The sequence below is a fragment of the Delphinapterus leucas genome, chromosome 5, assembly GCF_059928025.1.
Source record: "Delphinapterus leucas isolate spDelLeu-1000000601 "Yukka" chromosome 5, BTC_Dleu_Yukka2, whole genome shotgun sequence".
NCBI classification, from domain to species: Eukaryota; Metazoa; Chordata; class Mammalia; order Artiodactyla; family Monodontidae; genus Delphinapterus; species Delphinapterus leucas.
Window position 1 is genome coordinate 74,838,823 of NC_143133.1, and position 26,691 is coordinate 74,865,513.

Below are 26,691 nucleotides of genomic sequence, written 5' to 3' on the forward strand. Positions count from 1 at the left end.
ATCATCCCCCAAAGTTTCTGCTGATAGCCTTATTCTGTTGATAGCCTTATGGGGGGTTCCCTTATATGGGAAGAATTTTTTTTATCTTGCTGCTTTTAAAATGTGCTGGATTTTACAGAGTTGTATTATAACATGTCTTGGAGAAGATCATTTTGGGGTGACCTATTAGCTTCAACCCTCATGAACTTGGATATCCAAATCTCTCCCCAGATTTGGGAACTTCTCAGCCATTATTTCTTTAAATTAGCTTTATGCTTCTTTCTCCCTCTCTTCTCCTCTGGGATTCCAATAACTAGTAGATTGTTTCTTTTAATGGCATTCCATTATTTACACAGGCTTTCTTCACACTTTCTCATTCTCTTTTCTTTTCGTTTCTCTGATTGGATGGTTTCAAATGACCTGTCTCCTCATCCATTATTTCTTTCTTCTGCTTGGTCAAATCTGCAGTTGAAGATTTCTAAGAAATCTTCAGTTCAGTAACTGTATTCTTCAACTCTAGGATTTCTGTGTTTTTTTAATAATGGTTTCCATTTCTTTGTTAAACTTCTCATTTTGTTCACTCATTGTTTTCCTACTTTCATTTACTTGTATGTATTCCTTTAATAGTTCAGTGAATTTCTTCAAGAGGATTATTCTCAATTCTTTGCCAGATAGTTCACAGATCTCTTCCTTCAGGGGCAGTCATTGGAATTTTGTTAGTTTCCTTTGATGGTGTCATGTTTCCCTGATGACTCATGATCCTTGTGGCTTACACTAGAGTCTGCACATTTGAGAAAATGGGCACCTCTTCTAGTCTTTACAACATGCTTCAGCAGGAAGTCCTTCACCAGTCAGCCCATCCAGAGATTCTGGGTGACATATAAGGTGGTTTCCACAGGCAAGTTTACTGCTGGAGCCATGGGGTGGGCAGGTGTGATGCCTGGGTCAACAGGTGGGCAGGCCAGATGCTTGCATATTCAGGGACCATCCTGGTGCCTGGGTACAAGAGGGAGGACCTGATTCAGGGCCCACAGAAGCCAGTCTGGAGTCTAGTTCCACATGGGCCAGACTTGAGCTGGGGTGTGTCAGGGACCTGTGGTCATGGTAGTTGTCCAGGTGCTGAGCCCAGCTGGGAGTCTGCGTTCACAGGCATTGATTAGGAACCAGGGGCCACAGAGGCAGTTGGTGCTGGGATGTGCCATGACCTGGGTTCATGGGAAACTGCCAGTAGCCTGGTGCTATGGAAGATGCCCAGGGTCATGGAAGGCAGCTGGTGCTGAGGTGAATCAGGAGCCTGCTGAGGGCCTGGTGCCACAGTAGTTGACCAGCACCAAAGTAACCCTGTAGCCTGGCTTCACAGGAGCTGGCTAGTGCTACAATGGATCAGGGGACTGGGTTTGTTGTAATTCTCATGACCTGGAGCTGAGGAGTCACGGGAGCTGCCTGGGGCCACTGGAGCTGACAGACACTAGGTAGAGATGGGACCTGGGTTTGCAGGAGCGAAGCTGACGTTTTGGCAAGGGATGAGTGTTAGGAATCCCTATGCTGCCAATTTGGTCTGATGATGAAATCTCACATACTACTGCTAATCTTTAATAATTAAAGATTTTAGAAACTTAAAAATAAAGTTTTGAACATATGGTTTAAATCTTACTACTTAAATAAAATGTGTTTGACCAACTAAAGCTGTCAGAGCATTAATTTTCTTAACTGGATGATTAGCACACTATTATGAGTGAGAGCTCTCAACTGACACAAACCAGAGAATTTACATTTGGGCAGTTAAGTTATAATGTGGAATATTACTCCCACTTACAGTTTAGTATTCCCGTGGTGTGAAAGTTAATCTCAAACTCCTTAGGGAGCTTAGAGTCTAACTGGATTATATACAACTAAATATTCTTTTAGATAGGAAGATAAATTGCAAGACTATCGTTATATACAATAATGTTAAAGTATTTGCTAAATATGAATAGAGTAAATATACATAAAAATATGGATACATCAGTTGTTTCTGCATTTGCCTATGCTCAAAAACTACTGAGTATATACTATGGCCAGGCATTTTAGGTACCAGAGCTGTATGACTGAACAAAACAAAGTCCCTACAATTAGAAACTATGACGTATGTTAGTAACATAATATTTTCATTTTTATTCTTATATCTACGGAAAGCACTCACTAGTAACACCTTTAGAGAATTTTAAAATGTCAGGGCCTTCAAAAAATAAAGGTAGTGAGAGGCAGAGTGAGCCTAGCCTAAGGAAGAAGAGATACTCTCCTCTAAACATATACAGGCATATGGCTTGATGAGAGTTGAAAGAATAGAATAAACACTTGTTTCAGGTTGGGTATGGTTCCTGTGATGCCATTAGACTCTTGCTGTATACTGTAAACCATATGATTATAATAATTATTTTAGGGCTGGTAATCAGAATGTAGTACAACCTAGGGTAAGTGACACACACATTTATAGAACGTTTCATTACTATTGGATCTTTTAAAACATGCATTAATGTTTTAGAACAAAGACAAACAAGAAAATGTCAAAGATTTATTGAAAAGCAAAGTTTTAGATTGTGTCTAGAAGTCAGTAGATAAGTTCCCAATCTCCTACACCTTCAACAAGTACTTTGTACTTGATTTAAGTATAACCATAAAGATCTTTAATTATTTAAATGATGTAAATTACATTCCAAGGAAGAAAAAATCTTATTATTTCTAAAATACTGAATTTTTAAATGTTGAGAAAGTATTTGGAGACCAAGGCTTTATTGCTATAAAGATAAATTACTAACACCATATTCCATAAATCTTCCACTACACTGGGGATTTACTTTCGGTCTTTTTGATGATTTGCTGTGTAATGCTGTTCCTCTAAGCTAAGTGTTTAGATTTAATCCCTATACGTTTAATTTTCTTATGCGTAAAGTTACTTGAATTATCAAACTACAGTATACTGACAGTTTCAGAGTGTCAAGCTGTAAAAACTGGCTTGGCCAGTCAATTTGGGAAACCGGAAAACAAATATTATACACATCCAACAAATGACACTGTGAACTAGTCTGCCTATATACATTTTCAAGTAATATTAAATCACAGGGCAAAACTTCTTTCTCTTTTGCCCTAAACCTTATCTATAGTCCCTCTCTCATAGTGAATATGCAAAAAGACGTAATAATATTCTGAAAATAGATAATAACTACAGCAACAGGTTGTGAATAAAGCAATATAAAGTGGCATCTTAAATAATAACCAATACCTTCACTATATAAGCAGTAAAATTTTCATATAGTTATTTGCCAAATGTCCTTGTTAAAGATGTCACTCTTTACTTATATTTAAAATATTCCCTAGAAATTAAAGAGAAATTACCTTTGAAATATATCATAAGTCCTCAGGGGCTGTGATTATAAGCTTTGATTTTTTATTTCCTGACCCAAGTAAGTGCCCTTTTGTTGTCTGAAAGATGTTTATTTAGATTAAAATCTTAAAGTACTCCAAATATTTTATATGAATCTTTTACTCACTACTGAAATCAAATTAACTATTTCATCAATTAAAGATAAGTAGTATATGCCCAAAGTCACAGAAAGCTGCCTGCTATCTTCATTTGTAAATGGAAGAGAAGACTGGCAACTGGTACCTGAAAAATTTTAATACTTTCAGTATAAATTAATTTTAATCAAATATCAAAAAAAACTAGAGCATTTTTTACTTTATGCAAAGGAATAAAGTTACACTTAACAGTTACTGGATAAGAAGCTATTGTGCAAAGACAGCTTATAAGCTTTTATTTTGTTTGTATATCCTGTTAGTCTCTTAAAACTTGCATATTATTGATGTAATACATGCACATGGTTTTAAAAAAACAAATAGTAAAAAACTGCAGTCCTGTTCACTAGAAGCATTCACTTTTACCTATGTGTCTGTAGTTTTTATATTTATCTCTGCAATTATATATAACATGTCTGTATTTCTTGACTAACTTCAAATTATGTCTACTGACTCCTTGCTATGAAACAGGAAGATTTAGTTCACATATACTGTCTTCAATCTGCTTTCTTCTCTCCTCATTCTAATGGCAATCAATCCTATTTGAGCACTTGATATGTAGTTAGTAAGACTGAGAAACTGCATTTTAAATTTTACTCAACTTTAATGAATTTAAATTGCTAGATGTAGCTAGTGGCTATCATATTAGATGGGCAGTTCTAAATTATTCCTACCTTTAGGAATGTACAAAAGTTTTCTTTATGATCTAGTACTATAATCAATTTTTGTATATGTTCTATAAATGCTTGGTAAGAAGGTATAGTCTCTATTTTCAAGGTAGGATTCAGTTTATCCATCAAATTTTGCTTATTAATTGGGATATTTAATTGTTCTATAGCCTTAATTTTTTGTTCACTTGATACACTTTGGTCTAAGAGAGATTCATTAAAGTCCACCAGTAAAGTTTTTCTGAGTAACTTTCCAGGATCACTTTTACTTTTGAATATTAATGCTCTACTATTTTTGCAGGTATATTTGGTATTTCTTCATTGTAAATTATAAACTTTACAATCAAAATACCCATTAATGTCTCATTTAATTCCATCTTTTCTCCATATTTACATTTTACAGATAGTTCTGTTATTTTAATAAGGTTTTTATTAAAATAATACTTTTATAATCATATCATATGTATTGAAGTCCATCTTCCATTTCTTCATGTTGCCTGTTAGTTCTCTACTATAAGCTATGTTAAGATGTTACACTTCCTCATCACCAGATTTCAACCAAAAACATGATATTTCTTATGGTCTACCTTTCTGCTGTTAGATATACTTCTATCACTACACTTGTTGATTTTAAATGCTATGGACTTCTAGTTACTACACAGGAGGCAACTAGCATACTTAGCACACTTATTCAAGCTCCCACCTTCTTTCCCCTTCTCCTTCTGAATTGTTAGTTGTTTCATTATTAGGGTATAGAGCAGACTAAGGTCTGCTTAAATATCAATTTCTCAGTGAAGACCTTTCTGTCCACACAATTAAAAATTATAAATCCCTCTGTCCCCGCCCCAACAGTCCAGCCCCCTCCCCTGATTTGTTTTCCTCCATAGTATTAATCACCATCTAACATACATTTAAGTTAAGAGTTTCTCATCTGGTTTCCCCCAGTTGGAATGTAAGCTCCCCAAGGGCAGGCCTTTTTGCATTCTTTGTTCACTGCTGTAACACCAGCAACTAGAACAGTGCCTGGCACACAGTAGATGTTCACTAGGTACTTGCTGAACAAACAGGATAAAGTCCACTACTAAAAGTATATTCAAAAACTGTTAAAAAGCTTTACTGAGAGAAATTAAAGGCCTAAATGTATACAGAAGTATATTATGTTTATGGTATTGGAGGACTTCCATTACCAGATTTAAAGCTACAGTAATCAAGACTCTGAGGTACTGATGTAAAGATAAGTATAAAGTTCACTATATAAAATAGAGTTCAAAAAAAGACCCACACACATATGATTAATTGATTTTTGACAAAAGTGACAAGGTAATTCAGTGGAGAAAAAGAATAGTCTCTCAACAAATGGTGCTACAACAACTGTATGTCTATGTGGAAAAAAAATTTTTTAAGAATCTCAACCCTTTTTCATATCATATATAAAAATCAACTGAAATGAATCATATACTTCAAAGTAGACAAACATTTCTTAGGACACAAAAATACGAAGAACAAAAGAATTAATCAGTTGGATTTCATCAAAATTTAAAACTTTGCTCTTCAGATACCATTAAGAAAATATAAAGGGCAGCCATAGATTGGGAGATCAAATTTTCACAATCCTAATATCTGATAAAAGCCTCATATCAGAATATATTTACAAAACCAAAAACAAACCTCTTACATCTCAGCAAATGAGTAAACAACCCAATTTTTTAAATGGGTAAAAGATCTGAGCAGACACTTCACAAGAGAAAATATATGAATGACCAATAAGCACACATAAGCATGCTCAATATCATGTCATTAAGGAAATGCAAATTAAAACCACAATGATTTAACATTACATACCCACTAGAATGGCAGAAATTCAAAAACGCTGACAATACCAAGTGTTAGCAAGAATGCAGACCAACTGAAAATCTCATTGCTGAAGGGAATGTAAAATGGTAAAACCACTTTAGAAAACGGTTCATCAGTGTCTTATGAAGTTAAACATATAATTACCATACAGCCCAGCAATTCTATTCCTACATATCTGCCCAAGTGAAATGAAAACACATGTCCACAAATGTTTAGCAGTTTTGTTTATAATAGCCAAAAACTGGAAGCAATCCAAAAGTCCAACAACTAATAATTATAAACAAACTATGCCATATCTCATACAATGGAAAAGTATTCAGAAATAAAAAGAGAAAACCACTAACACAGATGAGTATCAAAAGCATTATGCTAAGTGCAAGCTAGACCCCGAAGACCATATACTGTAGTATCCCATTTATATCATATTGTATAAAAGGCGAAATTGTATTAACAGAAAACAGATTGGTGGTTGCCAGGGAGAGAGAACTTTTCAGGTTGACAGGAATTTTCTGTATCTTGATTGTGGTAGTGGTTACAAAAATGTATATGTCTGTCAAAATTCAACATGTATACTTACAATGGATGAGTTTTAACATATATAAATTATACCTCAATAAATCTGATTTTTAGAAAGTATACTAGGTCAAAAACTAAAACCCACCTACCTAAAACCCAAAAGAATACTTAATACAAAATTACTCAGGAAAATTGAGTATTATGTGAAGCTTCTAAAAACCAGTAAGGAGCTGTCCACATCCAAGTAGGATGAAACAGTTTGCAGTGGGTCAATATTCTTCTTGAGAACAACTAGAAAAGCTAAATAAATTACAAAAAAACATATTTTTAAAGGCAGCGTATAGCTGTCTTTAAAACATGGGGGACAAGAAGGTCTACCACTCCAGAGAAGGGGGAATCTTTTAAAGGTGTTTAGATGATCTGCTGAACAGATCCCTGGGGTTATTTCCAGATTATGGGCTGAGTGTGAAGGCTGAAAACTTGAGATTTGGCCTGTACAAAACGTTGCTGCTGAGGAACCAAGAAACCAGGAGTGCTTTTGGTGTTCACACAAGGCTGAAGTAACAAAAATGGGAAACTGCAGGGACCTCAAGCTCAAGGCCAATATCTCTCACAGGACATTTGATTAATTTTAAAACAGTACAGGGTAAGAGGCTAAATAATAATTGAAAAACTTTGAAAAGCAAAGTGAAATTTTCCACCTTTGGCTCTGCTAAGGGGATAAAGACCCTTTGAAACGAAATGAAAGGCTTTGAAATGAAAGTCCTGGAAAACCACACCCTACAAATAAAGGAAAGAAGAAGAAGAATACCACCAAACTACTCAAATAGCAACCTAGCCTCTGTATAAATTAAGGTGACTGGCTCCCTAGTCTATCTGCCTAGAAGAAAAGGTAAACACCCTCTGGCAGAACATACTTGATGATGCTTGCTTTATTTTGTTTTTTAATTCACAATGTCTGGCATTCAATCAAAAATTACAAGACATAAAATCAACCAACTTGACCTAATTGATATTTACAGAACACTCCACCCAACAACAACAGAATCCACATTCTTTTCAAGTGCACATGGAGCATTTACTAAGACAGATCATATTCTGGGCCATAAAACAAATCAATAAATTTAAAAGGATCCAAGTCATAAAAGTATATTCTGTCATAACAAGAGAATTAACTTAAAAATAATAGATCTCTGGAAAACGCTCAAATTCTTGGAAACTAAATAATATACTTCTAAATAATCTCGAGGCCAAAGAAGACATCAAAAAGTAAATTAAAAAGTACTCTGAGCTGGATGAAAATGAAAAACATATATATATATTAAAATTTGTAAGCAATATTTAGAGGGAAATTTGTAGCACACATATAGCAGGGGAAAAGGTCACAGATTAATGACCTCAGCTTCTACCTTAAGAAACTAGAAAAAGAAAACAAACCTAAAGTAAGTTAAAGAAAGGAATTAATAAAGATCAGAGCAGAAATAAGGCAACAAAAAGCAGGAGAACTAGAGGAAATCAGTTAAACCAAAAGCTGATCCTTTGAGAATCTTAATAAAGTTAATAAATCTCAAGCCAGACTGATCAGGGAAAAAAGAGAGAAGACACAATTTCCCAATATCAGGAATGACACCAAATCTCTGCAGATTATACAGATATTAGACTCATGATATATTCTATAGCTATTTAAAGGATAATAAGAGAATATTATAAACAACTTTACTAATTCAACAACTTAGATGAAATGGACAAGTTCTTTGAAAAACCTAGCAACATATGAAGTGACAGAACCACACAAACACATGAAAAACAACAGAAAAACAATATACTTAGACCAATGGTTGATGCAGTTACTGAAATTAATAGACAAGCATTTAATCAGTATGTTCAAGAGACTTGAAGTCTATTAAAAATGTATAAAATAGGATCAAATGGATGTTTTAGAACTCAAAGTTTCAATGTAAAATTAAGAACACAATAGATTGGCTTGGAGAAAAAATAAGATAGTTGTTGGTATACTATAAGATAGGTCATTATAAGATACCCAAACTGAAATATAGAGAGAAAAAAATTTTTAAGAGACATGTGAAACATGATGACAGGGTGTAATAAATGTTTAAATTAAAATCCATAAAGGAGGAGGGGGCAGAAGCAATAATTGAAGACATAATGACAGAGAATTTTCCAAACTAAAGGCACCAAGCTACAGATTCAAAAAAGCTCTATGAATATAAAGCAAATACAAAGAAAAACACACCTCAACACATCATAGTCAAACTGCTAAAAAACTATGACAGCAAAGAAGGCATTTTGAGAAGTCTTTTGAAAAAAATAAAAGAATTATTAGCAAGACTATAAGCTGACACATTACCTTCAATAAGACTTTAACAGAAAGCCATTAAGACAATGAAATAACTACTGACATAGAATTCTATACCCAGTGAAAATATAACTCAAAAAAAGGTGAAATTAAGATGTTTTCAGATAAACAAAAGTGGAAAAATTCACTGTCAGTAGGTAGGCTGGTATTAAAATACATACTACTAAAGGAAGCTATTCAGACAGAAGGAAAATGATCCCAGACAGAAACAGAAATGAGGGAAGGAAGAACCCTGGAAAGGGTAAACATGAACAAAAATTGACTGTCCAAAACCATACTATCTTGTGGAGTTTAAAATATGTATAAATAAAATACAGAACAATAACAATGCAAAAAGGTTGGAGTATGAGTTAATGTGTAAGAAGCTGTCATTATTGGGGAATGGTAAAAGTAATAATTTGTATTATCTGTATTATATGTAATTTGTATTGTAAATATGCTTGTTTTAACCTCTAGAATAACCACTAAAGGTATAATGAAAGAATATATAACTAACAAATTAATAGGAGGAAAAACAGGAAAAAAAATTAGATTAACACCAAAAAAGAGCAAAATAGGAGGGATAAAAAGGAATGCAAAACAGATGACTCAAAGAAAAGTCAAAGTTGATGGTGGTTACAAACTTGGCTATTATCAGCAAAAATGTAAATGAATTTCAGTTGACCCTTGAACAACACAGGTTTGAATTCCACAGGTCCACCTGTACACAGATTTTTTTTCCAATAGTAAATATTGGGTTCCCCAAAAAGTTCGTTCCGTTAATGATTACGTTGTTCAATAAATTTCTTGGTGAAAATGAAATACATCTTCTATTTTTACTTAAAATCAAGCGAACTTTTTGGTCAACCCAATACTTCAGTAATAAACGATCCATGGTTGGTTGAATTAAAGGATGTGGAACCCTGAATACTGAGGAACTGCATATATGGATGAACCATGGAGGGACCCACTATAAGTTATACGTGGTTTTTCGACCTTTTCAACCACAAAGAAGGTTACTGCCCCTAACTGCCACAATGCTCAAGGGTCAACTGAAAACAAAGTAAATGATTAAGACTAGATAAAAATAATGAAAACATTACTTTACAAGTAAAGATATACAGAAAACATGATGAGAGGGAAAAAGCAGTTTATAAAACTGCATATATTCCACTTGCTATAAAATTGTAATATGTACATGTACATACATACACATGCACACCCACACCCATCCCAACTGCCTTAGAAAATGCGGAAAAAAATATTAACAGAGCTTTATCCCTGAGATTTTGGGTGATTTTTTTTTCATCATAGATTTTCTTTGTAGTTTTTGGTACTTTAACTCTTTCCCAAGGAACAAGACTCATTTTTATAAAAACCACAAAACTATTTTCAAAAGAAAAAAGTCTTCAGTTTTAATAATGATCAGCCCCAACAAAAGTAAGAGACTTAAAGAAAAATATAAGAATGTGATCAAGTCTAAAAATAAGCTAAACAATGTAAGCCTGTTTCATACAATAAACTACTGGTGAAACAGACACCTTTATAAGTACAGATATTATATCATCATCATTTCTGATGGAGACAAAAATTACCATGTATGAGTTGGAAATAGCATTTTCCATTAACTAATGTTTCTCTCATTTCTCTTCTTGTTTCTAATAAAATTTTGTGAAATTTCTATAGAACTACATAAGTTAAAGTTGTAAAATAAAATTTAAGTTCTAACATATTTCATTTGAATTTGTGGGTTTTTTCCTAAATAACTTCTAATATTGTTTCAACTAAAATTTAAGTTTCGACATAGAAAAAGTCACCGCTTTTCCATAACTTGATTTGGCAAAAGTATCTCAAAGAAATATGCAATACCACGCACGCTGGCAACATCTTCTACTAACTTTTTCATTGTTCTGAGTCACATAAAAAGGTCAAGTACTCCCAAACTCTGTATGTAGATACAAAACTCTAAGCAACTTATTGAAATTAGAACTCCCCTCCAAAAAATGATAAGAGCCACGTTTGGTACACACTATGAAAGTAACAAAATGACAGAAATAGTAATAGCTAACATTTACTGAACAATTAACTCTGTGATAAATACTCATTACTCTAATTACTTTGCACATGTTGTTTAATTCTCACATAATATTATGAACTAGTATTATCTTCATTTTACAGATGAGAAATTGAGGTAACATTTGTCCAATCACTAGCAATAAAACCAGGATGTAAATGCCAAGCAGGCTAGCTATAGAGCTGTGCACTCTTCATCCCTATACCATGCTATAAATGTAACTAATTAAGACCTTTAAAGTAGTTTGCTGTCTTCGTTACTAAATTTCAGGTAATAAATAACAATAAGCTTTATTTAGAATAAAACCAGATATTTTAGTAATCTGATCATGTCACTGAGAATAAATGGAAAAAATAAACACCCCCAAATTTCCTACTTTCATGACAAAAATGAAAAAAGCAAAAAGCAGTCGCTATCAAAAGTAATAGTCATACCCTAACACCATACACAAAAATAAACTCAAAATGGATTAAAGACCTAAATGGAAGACCGGATACCATAAGACTCTTAGAGGAAAACATAGGCAGAACACTTTTTTTTTTTTAACATCTTAATTGGAGTATAATTGCTTTACAATGGTGTGTTAGTTTCTGCTGTATCACAAAGTGAATCAGCTATATGTATACATATATCCCCATATCTCTTCCCTCTTGCGTCTCCCTCCCACCCTCCCTATCCCACCCCTCTAGGTGGTCACAAAGCACCGAGCTGATCTCCCTGTGTTATGCAGCTGCTTCCCACTAGCTATCTATTTAAAATTTGGTAGTGTATATATGTCCATGCCACTCTCTCACTTTGTCTCAGCTTACCCTTCTCCCTCCCCGTGTTCTCAAGTCCGTTCTCTACGTCTGCGTCTTTATTCTTGTCCTGCCCCTAGGTTCTTCAGAAACTTTTTTTTTTTTTTAGATTCCATATATATGTGTTAGCATACGGTATTTGCTTTTCTCTTTATGACTTGATTCACTTTGTATAACAGACTCTAGGTCCATCCATCTCACTACAAATAACTCAATTTCATTTCTTTTTATGGCTGAGTAATACTGCATTGTATATATGTGCCACATCTTCTTTACCCATTCATCTGTCGATGGACCCTTAGGTTGCTTCCATGTCCTGGCTATTGTGAACAGTGCTGCAATGAACATTGTGGTACACGACGCTTTTTGAATTATGGTTTTCTCAGGGTATGTGCTCAGTAGTGGGATTGCTGGGTCATATGGTAGTTCTATTTTAGTTTTTTAAGGAACCTCCATACTGTTGTCCACAGTGGCTATACCAATTTACATTCCCACCAACAGTGCAAGAGGGTTCCCTTTTCTCCACACCCTCTCCAGCATTACTGTTTGTAGATTTTTTTTTTTTCTTTTTTTGCGGTACGCGGGCCTCTCACTGTTGTGGCCTCTCCGGTTGCAGAGCACAGGCTCCAGATGCGCAAGCTCAGCAGCCATGGCTCACAGGCCCAGCCGCTCCGCGGCATGTGGGATCTTCCCGGACCGGGGCACGAACCTGCGTCCCCTGCACTGGCAGGCGGATTCTCAACCACTGCGCCACCAGGGAAGCCCTAGATATTTTGATGATGGCCATTCTGACTGGTGTGAGGTGATACCACATTGTAGTTTTGTTTTGCATTTCTCTAATGATTAGTGATGTTGAGCATCCTTTCATGTGTTTGTTGGCAGTCTGTATATCTTCTCTGGAGAAATGTCTATTTAGGTCTTCTGCTCATTTTTGGATTGGGTTGTTTTTTTGACATTGAGCTGCATGAGCTGCTTGCATAGTTTGGAGATTAATCCTTTGTCAGTTGCTTCATTTGCAAATATTTTCTCCCATTCTGAGGGTTGTCTTTTCGTCTCATTTATGGTTTCCTTTGCTATGCAAAAGCTTTTAAGTTTCATTAGGTCCCACTTGTTTATTTTTGTTTTTATTTCCCTTTCTCTAGGAGGTTTATTTTTGTTTTTATTTCCTTTTCTCTAGGAGGTGAAAAGATCCTTTTCAAAAAAGGATCTTGCTGTGATTTATGTCACAGAGATAGGCAGAACACTCTCTGACATAAATTGCAGCAAGATCTTTTCCAATCTACCTCCTAGAGTAATGAAAGAAAAAAAAAACAAAAATAAACAAATGGGACCTAATTAAACTTAAAAGCTTTTGCACAGCAAAGGAAACCATAAACAAAAAGACAACCCTCGTGCAGCAACCGACAAAACATTAATCTCCAAAATATACAAACAGCTCATGCAGCTCAAAAAAACAAACAACCCAATCAAAAAATGGGCAGAAGACCTAAATAGACGTTTTTCCAAAGAAGACACACAGATGGCCAAGAGGCACATGAAAGGATGTTCAACATCATTAATTATTAGAGAAGTGCAAATCAAAACTACAATGAGGTATCATCTCACACCAGTCAGAATGGCCATCATCAAAAAATCTACAAACAGGGCTTCCCTGGTGGCGCAGTGGTTGGGAGTCCGCCTGCCAGTGCAGGGGACGCAGGTTCGTGACGCGGTCCGGGAAGATCCCACATGCCACCCAGCGGCTGGGCTTGTGAGCCATGGCCGCTGAGCCTGCACGTCCGGAACCTGTGCTCCTCGACGGGAGAGGCCACAACAGTGAGAGGCCCACATACCGCAAAGGGAAAAAAATAAAAAATAAAAAATAAAATAAAAATAAATCTACAAACAGTAAATGCTGGAGAGGGTGTGGAGAAAAGGGAACCCTCCTACACTGTTGGTGAGCATGTAAATTGGTCCAGCCACTATAGAGAACAGTATGCAGGTTCCTTAAAAAAACTAAAAATAAAGCTACCATATGATACTGCAATCCCACTCCTGGGCATATATCCAGAGAAAATCATAATTTTAAAAGATACATGCACCCCAATGTTCACTGCAGCACTATTTACAATAGCCAGGACATGTAAGCAACCTAAATGTCCATCAACAGATGAGTAGATAAAGAAGATGTGGTATATATACATAATGGAATATCAGCCATAAAAAAGAACGAAATGATGCCATTTACAGCAACATGGATGGACCTAGAGATTGTCATACTGAGTGAAGTAAGTCAAAGAAAGACAAATATCATATGATATCCCTTATATGTGGAATCTAAAAAATGGTACAAATGAACTGATCTACAAAACAGAAATAAGAGTTATAGATGTTGGGCTTCCCCGGTGGCGCAGTGGTTGAGAGTCCGCCTGCCGATGCAGGGGACATGGGATCGTGCCCCGGTACGGAAGGATCCCACATGCCGTGGAGCGGCTGGGCCCGTGAGCCATGGCCGCTGAGCCTGCGCGTCCGGAGCCTGTGCTCCGCAACGGGAGAGGCCACAACAGTGAGAGGCCCGCGTACCGCCAAAAAAAAAAAGTTATAGATGTAGAAAACAAACTTTTGGTTACCAGCGGGTCGGGGGGGGGGGTAGGAAGAGGGATAAACTGGGAGAGTGGGATTGACATATACACACTATTATATATAAAATAGATGACTAATAAGGACCTACTGTAACTCTACTCTGCAATGACTTATAAGGGAAAAGAATCTAAAAAAAGAGTGTATATATGTGTGTGTATAACTGACTCACTTTGCTGCATAGCAGAAACTAGCACATTATAAATCAACTATACTCAAATAAAAATTTTTAAAAAGTAATAGTCATAGGAACCTGATAAGATATGTAACTTCCAAAAACAGGCAACAGAAGACACCTTAAAACTACTGCATTAAACTTTAAGATCATATCTACTTTCCCCTGAAAATAGTTTAACCTAACAGTTTTTCTCCCCGATTTAAACTACAGGATATAGATACCTAAGGGTTGAATAAAATTTCACAGAAATCCTATACACAGGTAATGTCAATTCTTTGGGTGAAAGTATTCTTTCTTGGTATTCAGACTTTCCTTTTAAGGAAGTTTTTTTGAGCAATCAAACAAACTCTCTGTTCTGTTGTAAAAAATGTTACAGCTTAAATTTTAATTGAGTGTGTAAAGACTGCTTCATAGATTCCTACCTTACTTGAAGGGTTATTCAAGAGCACTGCTATCCAAATCATGTTTGCTCATGAAATGCCAAGTTACTTTAATACAATTCAAAGTTAAACCTACCTTAGAAAGAAAATATACCATTATAAAAATCTTGGAGTCATTATTATGAATCAGTATTAGATAATTTATCATACGCTTCTGGCATATTTTTTCAACAAAAAGCACAAAATTTCTGTTTAATCTCGACATTAATACAAATTCAATATAATTCTACTTGAATTCTAATTCTTCTGAAGACTATCCTATTGAAATTTTTTTAAGTATCAACTCTACCGGATGACTAATGCTATCAGTTCTAAAAGTGACCATTTTTAAAATAATTTTTTTAAGTATTTATCTATTTATTTATTTATTTATTTATTATTTCGCTGCTCCATGGAGCATGCGGGATCTTAGTTCCCCAATGAGGGATCAAACCCACGCCCCCTGCAGTGGAAGCACAGAGTCTTACCCGCTGGACTCCTAGGGGAGTCCCACTGTTTATAATTTTAAAAACTAAAAACTTGCATCTAACAGAAATAGGCCAGTAAGTAAATTATTACACAAACATAAATGAGGATATCACACAGCTATTAAAAATAATAATGTTGTAGAAAAATACTGATATAAAAATGTTCAAGATTCACTGTTAAGTGAATAGAATAGTTTGCACAATAGTGGACGCATTATGAGACCATTTTGTAAACATCACGTCTGTAACTGTACATGTGATGTCTATAAGTATATGTACACTTATAGACATGTGATGTGACTAAGCAAAACACAGGGAGAAGATATTTCAGAAGGTTAACAATGGCGTCTCGTGGTTGTGAGAATTCCAGTGGTATTTTCAAAATTTAATTCATGCTCTGCACGTTTCCCAAGTTTTCTACATTAGGGATACACTATTTTTATAACTGGGGGGAAACAGATTAAGAAAGAAATAAGCTGTTTACGTTATAGCCATATTTTAATGCAAATTATAAATTCTTAGCAAGTTGTTGGTTTAACCCTCATTGTGGCAACACTCATTTGTGTTTTATTTTTTAAACACAAAATTTTGAACATGAATCAATCTGTATTTTCATTTTCTACTATTTTGGATGGGAATTTAAAATGTACATATCGATCCTTGAGGACGGCTTGAAGATGGCGGAAGAGTAAGACGCGGAGATCGCCTTCCTCCCCACGGATACAACAGAAATACATCTATACGTGGAACAACTCCTACAGAACACCTACTGAAGGCTGGCAGAAGATCTCAGACCTCCCAAAAGGCAAGAAACTCCCCACGTACCTGGGTAGGGCAAAAGAAAAAACAGAGACAAAAGAATAAGGACGGCACCTGCACCAGTGGGAGGGAGCTGTGAAGGAGGAAAAGTTTCCACACACTAGGAAGCCCCTTCGCGGGCGGAGACTGCGGGAGGCGGAAGGGGGAGATTCGGCCCCGCGGAGGAGTGCACAGCGACGGGTGCCCAGGGCAAAGCGGGGAGATTCCCGCACAGAGGATCGGTGCCGACCAGCACTCACCAGCCCGAGAGGCTTGTCTGCTCACCCGCCCGGGCAGGCAGGGCTGCGAGCTGAGGCTCGGGTTTCGGTTTCGGACGGAGCGCAGGGAGAGGACTGGGGTTGGCGGCTTGAACATAGCCTGAAGGGATTACTGCACCACGGCTAGCCGGGAGGAAGTCCGGGGAAAAGTCTGCACGTGCCGCAGAGGCAAGAGACTTTTTCTTCCCTCTTTGTTTCCTGGTGCGCGAGGAGAGGGGTTTAAGAGCGCTGCTTAAAGGAGCTCCAGAGACGGGCGCGAGCCGCGGCTAAAAGCGCGAACCCCAGAGACGGGCGCGAGCCGCGGCAAAAAGCGCGAACCCCAGAGACGGGCGCGAGCCGCGGCTAAAAGCGCGGACCCAGAGACGGGCGGGAGACGCTAAGGCTGCTGCTGCCGCCACCAAGGGGCCTGTGTGCGAGCACAGGTCACTCTCCACACCCCTCTTCCGCGGAGCCTGTGCAGCCCGCCACTGCCAGGTTCCCGGGATCCAGGGACAACTTCCCCGGGAGAACGCACGGCGGGCCTCAGGCTGGAGCACAGTCACGCCGGCCTCTGCCGCCGCAGGCCCGCCCTGCACGCAGTGCCCCTCCCTCCCCCCCCCACCCCCGGCCTGAGTGACCCGGAGCCCCCGAATCAGCGGCTCCTTTAACCCCGTCCTGTCTGAGCAAAAAACAGACGCCCTCCAGCGACCTACACGCAGAGGCAGGGCCAAATCCAAAGCTGAGCTCCTGTGAGCTGTGAGAACAAAGAAGAGAAAGGGAAACCTCTCCCAGCAGCCTCAGAAACAGCGGATTAAAGCTCCACAATCAACTTGATATACCCTGCATCTGTGGGATACCTGAATAGACAAGGAATGATCCCAAATTGAAGAGGTGGAATTTAGGAGCGAGATCTATGATTTTTTTCCCTTTTCCTCTTTTTGTGAATGTGTACGTGTATGCTTCTGTGTGCGATCTTGTCTGTATACTCTTGCTCCCACCATTTGTCCTAGGGCTCTATCCATCCATGGTTTTTAAAAAAAATTTTTTTTTCTTAATAATTAATTTTAATTGTAATAACTTTATTATACTTTACCTTCGTTCTTTCTTTCTTTCCTTCCTTCCTTCCCTCCTTTAGACAACGAATCACCCCAAATTGAGGAGGTGGTCTCTGAGAGCAAGATTTATGATTTTTCCCCCTTTACCTCTTTTTGTGAAGGTGTATGTGTATGCTTCTGTGTAAGATTTTCTCTGTATAGCTTTGCTTCCAACATTTGTCCTAAGGTTCTATCCGTCCCTTTTTTTTTCTAAATATTTTTTAATTTAATAACTATATTATACTTTATTTTACTTTTACTGTATCTTCTTTCTTTCTCTTTTTTCTTCTTTCCCGCCTTCCTTCCTTCCTTCCTCCCTCCCTCCTTTCTTTCCTTCTTTGCTTCTTTCTTCCTTCCTTCCTTTCCTCCTTTCCTTCTTTCTTTCCTCATACTTCTACTAATTCTCTCTAATTTTTCTCCCTTTTATTCTGAGCCGTGTGGATGAAAGGCTCTTGGTGCTCCAGCCAGGAGTCAGGGCTCTGCCTCTGAGGTAGGAGAGCCAACTTCAGGACACTGGTCAACAAGAGACCTCCCAGCTCCACATAATATTAAACGGCAGAAATCTCCCAGAGACCTCCATCTTAACACCAGCACCCAGCTTCACTCAACGACCAGCAAGCCACAGTGCTGGACAACCTATGCCAAACGACTAGCAAAACAGGAACACAACCCCACCCATTAGCAGAGAGGCTGCCTAAAATCATAATAAGGCCACAGACACCCCAAAACACACCACCAGACGTGAACCTGCCCACTAGAGAGACAAGATCCAGCCTCATCCACCACAACACAGGCACTAGTCCCCTCCACCAGGAAGCCTACACAACCCACTGAAACAACCTTAGCCACTGGAGACAGGCATCAAAAACAACGGGAACTACAAACGTGCAGCCTGCAAAAAGGAGACCCCAAACACACTAAGATAAGCAAAATGAGAAGACAGAAAAACACACAGCAGATGAAGGAGTAAGATAAAAACCCACCAGACCTAACAAATGAAGAGGAAATAGGCAGTCTACCTGAAAAAGAATTCAGAATAATGATAGTAAGGATGATCCGAAATCTTGGAAGTAGAATGGACAAAATGCAAGAAACAGTTAACAAGGACCTAGAAGAAATAAAGATGAAACAAGCAACGATGAACAACGCAATAAATGAAATTAAAAGTACTCTAGATGGGATCAATAGCAGAATAACTGAGGCAGAAGAACGGATAAGTGACCTGGAAGATAAAATAGTGGAAATAACTACTGCAGAGCAGAATAAAGAAAAAAGAATGAAAAGAACTGAGGACAGTCTCAGAGACCTCTGGGACAACATTAAACGCACCAACATTCGAATTATAGGGGTTCCAGAAGAAGAAGAGAAAAAGAAAGGGACTGAGAAAATATTTGAAGAGATTATAGTTGAAAACTTCCCTAATATGGGAAACGAAATAGTTAATCAAGTCCAGGAAGCACAGAGAGTCCCATACAGGATAAATACAAGGAGAAAAACGCCAAGATACGTATTAATAAAACTGTCAAAAATTAAATACAAAGAAAGCATATTAAAAGCAGCAAGGGAAAAACAACAAATAACACACAAGGGAATCCCCATAAGGTTAACAGCTGATCTCTCAGCAGAAACCCTACAAGCCAGAAGGGAGTGGCAGGACATACTGAAAGTGATGAAGGAGAAAAACCTGCAACCAAGACTACTCTACCCAGCAAGGATCTCATTCAGATTTGATGGAGAAATTAAAACCTTTACAGACAAGCAAAAGCTGAGAGAGTTCAGCACCACCAAACCAGCTTTACAACAAATGCTAAAGCAACTTCTCTAGACAAGAAACACAAAGGAAGGAAAAGACCTATAATAACGAACCCAAAACAATTTAGAAAATGGGAAAAGGAACATACATATCAATAATTACCTTAAATGTAAATGGACTAAATGCTCCCACCAAAAGACACAGACTGGCTGAATGGATACAAAAACAAGACCCTTATATATGCTGTCTACAAGAGACCCACTTCAGACCTAGAGACACATACAGACTGAAAGTAAGGGGATGGAAAAAGATATTCCATGCAAATGGATACCTAAAGAAAGCTGGAGTAGCAATTCTCATATCAGACAAAACAGACTTTAAAATAAGGACTATTAAAAGAGACAAAGAAGGACACTACATAATGATCAAGGGACTGATCCAAGAAGAAGATATAACAATTGTAAATATTTATGCACCCAACACAGGAGCACCTCAATACATAAGGCAAATACTAACAGCCATAAAAGGGGAGATCGAAAGTAACACATTCATAGTAGGGGACTTTAACACCCCACTTTCACCCATGGACAGATCATCCAAAATGAAAATAAATAAGGAAACACAAGCTTTAAATGATACATTAAACAAGATGGACTTAATTGATATTTATAGGACACTCCATCCAAAAACAACAGAATACACATTTTTCTCAAGTGCTCATGGAACATTCTCCAGGATAGATCATATCTTGGGTTACAAATCAAGCCTTGGTAAATTTAAGAAAATTGAAATTCTATCAAGTATCTTTTCTGACCACAACGCCATGAGACTAGATATCAATTACAGGAAAAGATCTGTAAAAAATACAAACACATGGAGGCTAAACAATACACTACTTAATAACGAAGTGATCACTGAAGAAATCAAAGAGGAAATCAAAAAATACCTAGAAACAAATGACAATGGAGACACAACGACCCAAAACCTATGGGATGCAGCAAAAGCAGTTCTAAGGGGGAAGTTTATAGCAATACAAGCCCACCTTAGGAATCAGGAAACATCTCGGATAAACAACCTAACCTTGCACCTCAAGCAATTAGAGAAAGAAGAACAAAAAGACCCCAAAGCTAGCAGAAGGAAAGAAATCATAAAAATCAGATCAGAAATAAATGAAAAAGAAATGAAGGAAACAATAGCAAAGATCAATAAAACTAAAAGCTGGTTCTCTGAGAAGATAAACAAAATAGATAAACCACTAGCCAGACTCATCAAGAAAAAAAGGGAGAAGACTCAAATCAATAGAATTAGAAATGAAAAAGGAGAAGTAACAACTGACACTGCAGAAATAAAAAAAATCATGAGAGATTACTACAAGCAACTCTATGCCAATAAAATGGACAACCTGGAAGAAATGGACAAATTCTTAGAAATGCACAACCTGCCAAGACTGAATCAGGAAGAAATAGAAAATATGAGCAGACCAATCAAAAGCACTGAAATTGAAACTGTGATTAAAAATCTTCCAACAAACAAAAGCCCAGGACCAGATGGCTTCACAGGTGAATTCTATCAAACGTTTAGAGAAGAGCTAACACCTGTCCTTCCCAAACTCTTCCAAAATATAGCAGAGGGAGGAACACTCCCAAATTCCTTCTATGAGGCCACCATCACCTTGATACCAAAACCAGACAAGGATGTCACAAAGAAAGAAAACTACAGGCCAATATCACTGATGAACATAGATGCAAAAATCCTCAACAAAATACTAGCAAACAGAATCCAACAGCACATTAAAAGGATCATACACCATGATCAAGTGCGGTTTATTCCAGGAATGCAAGGATTCTTCAATATACACAAATCTATCAATGTGATAAACCATATTAACAAATTGAAGGAGAAAAATCATATGATCATCTCAATAGATGCAGAGAAAGCTTTCGACAAAATTCAACACCCATTTATGATAAAAACCCTGCAGAAAGTAGGCATAGAGGGAACTTTCCTCAACATAATAAAGGCCATATATGACAAGCCCACAGCAAACATCATCCTCAATGGTGAAAAACTGAAAGCATTTCCACTAAGATCAGGAACAAGACAAGGTTGCCCACTCTCACCACTCTCATTCAACATAGTTTTGGAAGTTTTAGCCACAGCAATCAGAGAAGAAAAGGAATCCAAATCAGAAAAGAAGAAGTAAAGCTGTCACTGTTTGCAGATGACATGATACTATACATAGAGAATCCTAAAGATGCTACCTGAAAACTACTAGAGCTAATCAATGAATTTGGTAAAGTAGCAGGATACAAAATTAATGCACAGAAATCTCTGGCATTCCTATATACTAATGATGAAAAATCTCAATGTGAAATCAAGAAAACACTCCCATTTACCATTGCAACAAAAAGAATAAAATATCTAGGAATAAACCTACCTAAGGAGACAAAAGACCTGTATGCAGAAAATTATAAGACACTGATGAAAGAAATTAAAGACGATACAAATAGATGGAGAGATATACCATGTTCTTGGATGGGAAGAATCAACATTGTGAAAATGACTCTACTACCCAAAGCAATCTACAGATTCAATGCAATCCCTATCAAACTACCACTGGCATTTTTCACAGAACTAGAACAAAAAATTTCGCAATTTGTATGGAAACACAAAAGACCCCGAATAGCCAAAGCAATCTTGAGAACGAAAAAAGGAGCTGGAGGAATCATGCTCCCTGACTTCAGACTATACTACAAAGCTACAGTAATCAAGACAGTATGGTACTGGCACAAAAACAGAAAGATAAATCAATGGAACAGGATAGAAAGCCCAGAGATAAACCCACGCACATATGGACACCTTATCTTTGATAAAGGTGGCAGGAATGTACAGTGGAGAAAGGACAGCCTCTTCAATAAGTGGTGCTGGGAAAACTGGAGAGCTACATGTAAAAGAATGAAATTAGAACATTCCCTAACACCATACACAAAAATAAGCTCAAAATGGATTAAAGACCTAAATGTAAGGCCAGAAACTATCAAACTCTTAGAGAAAAACATAGGCAAGACACTCTATGACATAAATCACAGCAAGATCCTTTCTGACCCACCTCCTAGAGTAATGGAAATAAAAACAAAAATAAACAAATGGGACCTAATGAAACTTCAAAGCTTTTGCATAGCAAAGGAAACCATAAACAAGACCAAAAGACAACCCTCAGAATGGGAGAAAATATTTGCAAATGAAGCAACTGACAAAGGATTAATCTCCAAAATTTACAAGCAGCTCATGCAGCTCAATAAGAAAAAAACAAACAACCCAATCCAAAAATGGGCAGAAGACCTAAATAGACATTTCTCCAAAGAAGATATACAGAATGCCAACAAACACATGAAAGAATGCTCAACATCACTAATCATTAGAGAAATGCAAATCAAAACTACAATGAGATATCATCTCACACCAGTCAGAATGGCCATCATCAAAAAATCTAGAAACAATAAATGCTGGAGAGGGTGTGGAGAAAAGGGAACCCTCTTGCACTGCTGGTGGGAATGTGAATTGGTTCAGCCACTATGGAGAACAGTATGGAGGTTCCTTAAAAAACTACAAATAGAATTACCATATGACCCAGCAATCCCACTACTGGGCATATACCCTGAGAAAACCAAAATTCAAAAAGAGTCATGTACCAAAATGTTCATTGCAGCTCTATTTACAATAGCCCGGAGATGGAAACAACCTAAGTGCCCATCATCAGATGAATGGATAAAGAAGATGTGGCACATATATACAATGGAATATTACTCAGCCTTAAAAAGAAACGAAATTGAGTTATTTGTAATGAGATGGATAGGCCTAGAGTCTGTCATACAGAGTGAAGTAAGTCAGAAAGAAAAAGACAAATACCGTATGCTAACACATATATATGGAATTTAAGAAAAAAAAGGATGTCATGAAGAACCTAGGGGTGGGACGGGAATAGAGACGCAGACCTACTGGAGAACGGACTTGAGGATATGGGGAGGTTGAAGGGTGAGCTTTGACAGGGCGAGAGAGAGTCATGGACATACACACACTAACAAACGTAGTAAGGTAGATAGCTAGTGGGAAGCAGCCGCATGGCACAGGAATATTAGCTCGGTGCTTTGTGACAGCCTGGAGGGGTGGGATAGGGAGAGTGGGAGGGAGGGAGACGCAAGAGGGAGGACATATGGGAACATATATATAACTGATTCACTTTGTTACAGAGCAGAAACTAACACACTATTGTAAAGCAATTGTACCCCAATAAAGATGTTAAAAAAATTTTTTTTAAATGTACATATCTGATTAAATGTGCCCTCTTTGAAAAAGATGGGAATTTTTGTCTTATTCTTGGATCTTATTAATATAAAAATGAGAAAATATTTCTGAAAAGTAAAAGGTAAATCACATTCTAAACAGTATCCTATGAAAGTCAAAATACATAAAAATTTATTTTTTACAAGTGATTTTTCTGTAGACTTCTAAGACTTAAAATAATAAGTAGACTTACATCTTTATGAAATACACACCTAAAATAACTAATAACTCAAAGTTGACACTATACTTATGAGGAGTTTAGGTAATTTCACATTTGCATAATCAAATACATGGAGAAAAACAGCAATCTCTTACCCACCTAATTCACAGGAGTTATACCTAACAGAGATATAAAAATAAGTAACAAATGGTTGTAAAGCAACCTATAAATATAAATGCCATTATAAAAATCACAGTCAATTAGCAAGAATTAAATTGCTCTGACACTTAAAATGTATTCTATAATTCATACAATCCATCTAGAATTTCAGACTCAGAAAAGGAGAAAATACAATGTCCACTGGTACAGTGCTTACAAGAAACTACACTTTAAAATTATTTTTTTACTTTATGCATCTGAGAAGAACTGGAAAGAGACACAAACAATAAAAGGTAGTTTTGCTGTGGAACTCTTTGAGTTTTCACCATATTGTTGTTTGCTTTCAGAGTTTAAAATACGTACAGCAAATAAATATTTTATTTGACATAGCACCAGAAGTAAAAATGTGGGGGAGGCGGGACATTAAATATGTGCTTTGAGGGAAAAAACAATTTACTTTTTTTTTTTTTTTTTTTGCGGTACGCGGGCCTCTCACTGTTGTGGCCTCTGCCGTCGAGGAGCACAGGCTCCGGACGCGCAGGCTCAGCGGCCATGGCTCACGGGCCCAGCCGCTCCGCGGCATGTGGGATCTTCCCGGACCGGGGCACGAACCCGCGTCCCCTGCATCGGCAGGCGGACTCTCAACCACTGCGCCACCAGGGAAGCCCCAACAATTTACTTTTAATATTAATGCTGTCTGACATATTAGATGGTAGACAACAGTTAACTGGCAGAATTAAATCTCCTATTCTAAAATCCTGAAATCTAAGAGAGGCTGTATTATAATGATCAAATAAAACATCAAATGGTTCTTTCCAGTGGGAGAGAGTAAAACGCAATCAAACAAAAATAAACTATCAATTAGTGTTCATAAGTGCCTGCTATGAGGATGCAATTTAACTCCTTACTTCCTTACCCCTTAAGAGCTAAGATTTGAGCTTTATAAGTTTGTTCTATCCTTTCTTAACTATTTAAAACGTTGAGATATCTACTCTCCCTCCAAACTCCATGCCCACAAAAGTAAAAAGCTAGAAATAGTCTTACCCTTACAAACCTCATGTATGTTTTTCTTCTGGAATCTATCATTTCCCATCTTGTGTTATAATCATTACATACATGCTCTTTTAACCATACTAGATTTCAAACCCTCTGAGGGCAGGGTCAATTATATTTTATCTTTCTATGTATGTCACATAGCTTAGTAAAGTTTCTTGACTAATACTCAACTTTCTATCACCTAAAAAGAATTAAGTCTTGGTAATTATTCGCAGCTTGGTTTAAAAAAAACAAAAACAATACAAAAAAAACCACCACCTCTGGAACTATTAGAAGGGCAATGTTCTCTCTGAGTGGAAGTATGCATGCAACTTGTCTGCTGTCAGTAAAGCACAAACCGGACCAAAATGCCTCTTCTCCCCTTTCCGCTTCAAAGGCTGGATTCCATCCAAGGCTGGATTCCATCCAAGTCAATCAATGTCTCTTAGTTAAGGACAAAGCCTGCCTAGGTTCACTTCAGAGGACCAGGAGAGGCTGATGTAATCTAAGGGGCTTTCTAGTGGTCTGCAAGTACAGGAGAATAAAATCAAAGTTTAACCTGTGAGCTACTGACCAGGTCAAAACCCAAAGAAAACGTTAGAATGTGGACCCTAAAGAGTCCTATAAAAGCCATGGAATCCATGTCTTACAGGTGAATTCAGTCTACATCACATAAAGCTCACACCAGTTAAGACCTCACTACAAACTCTGTAAATGTACCCCAAACCAACCAGCCCCTCACAAGTGAAAAGATGAGAATGTCCTGAGCTGTATACTACACGTTAAACTTTCTCACATACTCCAGGTCATTTCCCTGTCCTGTGGGTTAGTAACAGCCCACAGTAGAGGCAAACTGGCAAAGTAGACGATCAATCAATATAATTCTATTTTCAAGACTGAAAAGTCTATGTTTGTAAATGCACACAAAAAAAAACTGGGAAGTTATATAACAGTGTTAGCAGCAGTTATCTCTAGGGAGAGATGTGACAAAGTGGAAGTGTGCAAAGGGCGTTTTCTCTTATTATATATACATTGTATTGTTTTAATTCTTCATAAACATTGATTTACCTCTATAATGTTAAAAACAAAATTTTAAGTAAAATTTTGAAATGCGATTCTGTTTTTTCAAAAAGACTGAATAGACCCACATGGAGTTCAAACGAAAAATAAACGCCATTTGCAGAAGTTTGGCTACTAGAGACCTACAGATCAAACAGAAATAACACAATTATCCTATCCTACAAAATAAAAAGCAATGCTGGTAACATAACAAAAATGCCCATAGCAACTGTCACTCAACATTCACTACTTTTGATTATACAACATTAGCCACCAGAGGAATTTTGAGTACCCACCCCCCAAAATTACGTACTGCGTATAACAATCCATAAGTTGTAAGAAGTTTTTAGTGTTTTGCACCAACAAATCATTGACTTATCGGTTTACTTTTCCATAAGTAGTACTATATACATGTATACAAATATAAATTTACATGTCACTGAGGTTCATGTCTGATTGCCTTGAGAAAACCATTTCCCAATCTGAAAAGCAAACTACCTGGACAATCAATTCTTTTATCATTTTAATG

The 26,691-nt window shown here is 37.1% G+C and overlaps 1 protein-coding gene across 9 annotated transcripts in view; it reads right to left on the minus strand.

Moving 5' to 3' along the window:
* The window catches only part of CLOCK (clock circadian regulator), a 144,962-nt gene that overhangs the window by 116,136 nt on the left and 2,135 nt on the right, over nucleotides 1-26,691 (minus strand). The gene's annotated exons all lie outside the window — the stretch shown is intronic.